The following is a 5,981-nucleotide window of genomic DNA, read 5'->3' as shown; positions in this document are numbered from 1 at the left end:
AGAGGGAGAGACACTCCTGGGCGTTTATACAAAGCTATTTAATGTGCCTGATCTCGAGGACTCAGCAGACGGGAGCTTCCTTCCCAGCAGGCCATTGCTAGTGGTCTATAGTGGAAAGGAGCAGCCCAAGGGTTATTTCTTCAGAGATGGCCACTCTGGCCAGTTCGGTTCCCTTAGCCTCAACTGCACTCCTGGGGGTAATGTTACTCCCCTATAAAACTACCACCTTCTTACTAGATCTCCAGATGGGAAACCAAGAAATATAAGGAGTTTGCTTCTATTTGAGTCTGTTGCTTTTTTTTTAACGAAAATGCAAATTGGGGCACCCCGGTGGCTCAGTTGGTTAAGTGTCTGACTTCGGCTCAGGTCATGATCTCGCAGTTTGTGAGTTCGAGCCCCTCCTCAGGCTCTGTGCTGACAGCTCAGAGTCTGGAACCTGCTTTGGATTCTGTGTCTCCCTTGCTCTCTGCCCCTCCCTCTCTCTCTCTCTCTCTCAAAAATAAACATTAAAATAATTTTTTAATTAAAAAAAACAAAGATACAAATTGTTTAAAAGTATAATTTATTAACTTTTCCCCCAGTTTTTTTCCAGGATGTTGCTCTGATAAAATTTTCACCTTTAAAGTTAATTTTGGCCATTTCTGTCCTCATAGAAAATCGTGCATTTGCTCTTGCCTTTGAAATCGTTTAGACAGTTGATACATAAATTCTTATATTGGTCTAATAAGGTCTTTCATACAATGCCAACGGTCACTTTCCCTCCCCCACTCTGAATTTTGAGTATTGTTTCATCTTTCTTATTTTTGTAATTAGACAAACTGGCTGTTTTCCTATTTTGACGCTTTTCTCATTCTCCACTCTCCCCACCCCCACCCCTGGTTTCGATCATCTCATTTAGTTTCTAAGACAGGAAAGTTCATAAATTTTTTGATGCCAATTTCTGGAAGCCAGGGCAACCCATTCAAGGAATTGTCATTTTATAGATGAAGCAGCCCGGTTTCAGAAATTTCACAGGACCAGGAAAATGGCAGAGCTGGGGTTGAACACGAGGCCAGCCCTCTGCCCCCAGATCTCAGCTCTCAGCCCCAACGAGTGACACGGGTGCTGGGAGGTGCCACCAGGAAACAGCCAGCAGTGGGGTCCAGAGGGCGATGACCACCCGCCTCAGAGGGGTATAGGCAAGCCTGAAGCCTTGCCTCTACCCTGCGTGATCTCTGTCACGTCCCAGCCCTTCTCTGTGAGGTCGAGGGGCCACACCTGCTAAGTCGCTAAGCCTCACATTCGGACACTGAGGCCCAGAAGCCTCAGGCCACACTCTTCCACTGCTGTCTAGGATATGAAGGGGGGTGTGACGGGGTGTGTGTAGAGGTGTGTAAGAAAGAAGAAGGCCGGGTGGCGAAGTTGGTTAAGTGTCCAACTTCAGCTCAGGTCACGATCTCATGATTCATGGGTTTGAGCTCCGCGTCAGGCTCTGGGCCGACAGCGTGGAGCCTGCTTGGGATTCTCTCCCCCCACCCCCACCCAACCCTCTCTCTGCTCCTCCCTGACTCGCGCTTTCTCTCTCTCAAGATAAACAAATAAATTTTTTTTAGAAAAAGAGGAAGGCGGAAGGCCAAGCGTATGTTGCTCCCCAACAGCACTGCCCCGAGAAGAGAGGTTGACCAAATATTTGGCCACACTAAATATTACGGTCTCTGGAAATAAGTGTTGTGAAAAGGAGGGAGAGAGGTATGCTCCAAGCTCTGCCATAGTCTGCGCCCGTTACCCCCCTTCCCAAGCTCCCTCCCAATAAACAAGCACTTATTACTAAACGCTGCCGTGTGTCCTAAGTTTTTTGACACACAGGTAAGTACACAAACAGTCTAGTCACTGCAGAATTCTGCCCCCTATTGTGAATTAATGAGTAGTAGTCTTTGGACATCTAAGTGAGGCGCAAGGACCTCCCGGAATTCACAGCCAGAGAATCCCCAAGGCTTTAACGCCACCTCCTCCATGAAGCTGTCTCAGATTTCCCAGATGGAGTAGGGCTGTCTCCTTAGGCCTTCTGGGGCCACTTGGTTTCGCTGCTCTATCAGCTGTCCTCGGGAGTCTGCCTTGCATTCATTATCAAGAAACCACTGTGCTATGGGACAGGCTACAGGTGCATAGATCAGTCTTGATCCTTGCTGTCCTGGAGCCTGGAGCCTGGAGCCTGGTGGCAGAGAGAAAACGTGACTCTCTGTTTCAGTCACTCTGTGATTGGTGCTCTGAAGGAAAGAAGTCGAACAGGAGCCTGTTGAGGTGACCGGGATGGCCCAGAGGATGAGAAGAACCAGCCGTGTGCACAGTGGTGGGGAGACTGAGCTGGGCAGCGTTCCTGGGGCAGGAGCCCAATGGCCAGAGCGGCTGTTGCGCAGTGAGGGGGGAGGGACGGCGCGATGATCAGGGAGGGAGAGGCCCACCTGCAGCGCCACCCCCCTGGCCCCCTGGCTCGCCCAGTGCCTTCTCTGTTGGCACGGCCCTGCCACCCCCGAGATTTATCGGGTATCCTTCTCCAGCTTGAGAGCACAAGATCTGGGTCTGAGTCATTTCCAGGTCCCCAACCAGGAACACGGGGTCCGGCCTTGAATCAGACCACAACTGACCAATGAACAGAGTTGGGGTAAGCATCTGCCTTGGCAAGATGATAAATACGGGCATTATTTGCCAACCAGAGCAGGTGCGATTTCAGGCCCAGCCAGAACCCAGCAGATAAACCTGCCCGCCGCCTGTGCCTCCGGGGGTGGCATATTCCCCATTCCTCCCAAGAGCAGCTCTGCCTTCCCGCTTGCGTCCCAGGGTCCCCCTGCAGCCTCTGATCCAGTGAGAACGTGCCCTGAGTGTGGGCACCTTATTCGTGTTCGAAGGAGAAGCTTCCAGACCAGCTCATCCTTTCCTTGGCCCTGTTATGCCCAGAATTCGTGATCCCCAAAGACCACCAGGGAGCCGAGTCTGATGCAAAAGCAAAAGAGCCTTTATTCGAGTCAGTTCGAGCCCAATCCCCTACCTGCACCGACGCGGAGATGCCGGGGAGAGAGAGCGAGTTTCAAAAGGACAAAGGTTTTATTGGGGGTCTAGGGGCAGTTGGTAAGGTAATGGCTGTGGCCTCAGCCGATTGGCTGGGAAAAGGTCGCGGCCTCAGCCGATTGGCTGGGGAAGGGTCGTGGCCTCGGCCGATTGGCTGGGGAAGGGTCTGAGTCCTGTGACGCAGGTCTCGGGTCGTGTTTTGATCGGGAAGTTTGAACGGGTGAGCCGGAGGTTACTCAAGGGCAGGAGGCGTGGTCTGAGGTTTCTGCGATTTTCCCGGAAAGGGGGCATGTGGGGGACATAGTCACTCAAGGTGGAGGACACAGAACAAGATGGAGTCGGCCGGCGTAGGTCCGCCCTTTCAGCCCCATTTAGACCTTTCCACCCTGGCTCCTTGAAGACTGCCAACTGGCAGTGCCTCACCTCTTGCCTCTTCCCTGGCAGCTACGTGGAGACACCTGCTCGCAGGAGACTGGTGGAGAAACGTCCCTGCCACAAGCATCCAGCCTTCGAGGTGTGCGGGGAAGTGTGTAATTGATGGGCAGCCCGACCGAGGCCCTCCTGTGGGACCAAATTGTAATCGGCTGCGGCACTTGGTCACAACAGGGATTCCTTTTACATCCTAGTGCGGCCGCGAACCTGGCAAGCAGGTCCCCGCGGTTATTAAGAAGCCTCCTGACTTCAGCAGGTCGCCTTGGGTCAGTGCAGCGGCATACATTCTGACTGCTGGGCTCGGAGTGAGTATCAGGCTGAGATCAGGGCTCTCACGTCCTTGAGGAGTAGATGACCGAGTGCTTGGTCCCTCGTGTACTTGGGCAGGTGGGTGGGAGAAGCCGTCTCTCCTAAGGCAAGAGCAGGAGAGGGCATGCGCTCCAAAATGTGAAAATGTGATACGGCTCCTTTCACGATGAATTATTCACACGCCAGAATGAATTAATAATCTGAGCTGTGAATTAATTTTATTGGATTTCCAGAAAGGTGACCATTTCAGAGGCAGGAAGGAGGTGCTCCTGTGCTCTACCCCCCGGCCCCCAACCCAAATCATTAAGGGTGTGAGCACACAGGCTCACCCAAAGCAAATCAGTCAGAAAGTGCCTTTTTTTTTTTCTGTGTTGGAAGGTGACTCACGGACTTTACCCACAATTCCTTTTTGACCTTAGTAAGAAATTACAATACCCCTAATTGCCCCCGAGTCTTCCCCTGTGGCCAGAGTAAAAATTTTCAAATTAAATGCCTTCTCTTCTTCCCTGAGGTTGGCGAAGACAACCTTGTAGACACAAATCCCTTTACACTTGGACATGGAGAAAAGAATCAAGATGGATGGCCCCAGCCCCCCCAGCCTGCTGCACACCTGCCTGCCCCCGCTCCCACTGCCTCGCCTCCTCCCTCCTGGCTGGTTCCTTGACAAGTTCATTGCTGTGTTCACCAGAAAGCGATCAGCGGAGTCTTGCTTCTGGAGAAGTTAAATGCAGGCCGACAATTCCTCAGGGGTTCACGGGATGAAAGGCTGCAAAAGAGGGTTTGGAAGCGCTTCACAGAGGGACCCACGTCTACACATACGTCAAGAGAACTGTTGTTTGGGGAAAACAAGTTGTATTGGAGGCTTTGGGAATTGCATAGAGGTTTCGCAAGAACTCAGAGGAGCAAATAAGAAATAAAAGACACAGCCAACGTTTATTGAGTGTGTGCTATGCGGTGGGCTTCGTGTTGAGCCTTTTCAAGTCACTTTTTCATTGTATTCTCCGCACCTTAGAGGACTGTCTCCTGTCGTTAACCCGCAGAGGTCAGGTGATCCTCCTGAGGTCGCCGAATGAGTAGCAGAGCCAAGACTCAAACTCAAGCCTGCCAGGACCCGGAAGGCCATGACTTTCATCTGTGTGCATGTCACAGGGGACTGGAGAGAGGAAAGGAGCACAGGCACACACGTCCACGGGGCAGCAGCGATAGCGACACAGGACGACAGAGCCAGGAGCTCTGGACTCCCATCCAAACCCCGTCACCGGCAACCTGGGACCCTGCAAATGCCTCTTTGCTGCTCTGGGCCTCAGTCTTCTCTCCGGTGAGATGGCAGGTTCGAAGGGGAAGCCCCCTCGGGCCCAAGTTTGTAATGCTCTCCTCTTCCTGGTCCACAGGTGAGAAAACTTCATGGCCAATCTGGCCCAACCCGTCACAGGGACCTTGAAGCCCCTCTGCAACGTGCCCAAGGACTCCAGGCCCTGCTCGCAAGATGGAAACGGACGAGGCCCAAGGCTGCTTGCACATACTTACCGAGTGAAAGTAATATCTTGAGCGTGACTTCCCTGAGTCTTTGCCACGGGCCCCCGCTAGCAGCGGCCCAAGCTCCTCTTCGGTGCTGAATTTCCCTCACCGGGGCCGCCAGTGAGCCTTCCAACGGCCAGACACGTGACTCTCTCTGTCCGGGGGGACAGGGGGAATCCGGGAAGACTTGACTCAATTTGATGGAAAGCAACTTCCTTCTAGCAGTAAGAAGTTAGAGGAAGATCAGAGCCGGGTAAAACAGACAGCAAGCAGTACGGGGGCCGGTAGGCCTGCTCTGAGCACTGCTGACACTTACCGGCTGTGTGTGGCTCCAGACAAAACCCCTTATGTCCACACATCTTGGTTTTCTTCTCTGGGTAAAGAGATGCAGACATTCGGCCTGTTGAGATCAAAGCGCCAGACGGGAAGGGGGTGTGTGTGCTCAGGGCTGCCTACTACTCCATTATTTCTGGAAGAATAACCGAGATAATGAGGTGACGGGACGGCAGGAGGGGAGGGGGGGTGAGCCCAGCGCTGCCTCTGACCACAGCGTGGAATGTGGCGCGGCCTCCCAAAAAGCCGCGTGTCAGTTCACCTGGAGGGGCTCCTGAGTCCACAGAGAAGCGTATACAACATGATCCAATGTTACAAAAGCAAGAGTAGCGAGAAGGTATACT

At 52.8% G+C, this 5,981-nt stretch overlaps 1 long non-coding RNA gene across 1 annotated transcript; it reads left to right on the top strand.

Moving 5' to 3' along the window:
• Nucleotides 1-3,358: 3,358 nt before the first annotated feature.
• LOC122493526 lies at nucleotides 3,359-4,722 on the top strand. Its single transcript, XR_006299911.1, has 2 exons — nucleotides 3,359-3,782; nucleotides 4,298-4,722. It is a non-coding gene; the product is annotated as an uncharacterized LOC122493526 (long non-coding RNA).
• The last annotated feature ends 1,259 nt before the right edge of the window (nucleotides 4,723-5,981 follow it).

The sequence above is a fragment of the Prionailurus bengalensis genome, chromosome D2 (assembly GCF_016509475.1).
Source record: "Prionailurus bengalensis isolate Pbe53 chromosome D2, Fcat_Pben_1.1_paternal_pri, whole genome shotgun sequence".
NCBI classification, from domain to species: Eukaryota; Metazoa; Chordata; class Mammalia; order Carnivora; family Felidae; genus Prionailurus; species Prionailurus bengalensis.
The sequence above is the reverse complement of the archived record's forward strand: the minus strand, read 5'-3'. Positions and strand labels throughout refer to the sequence as shown.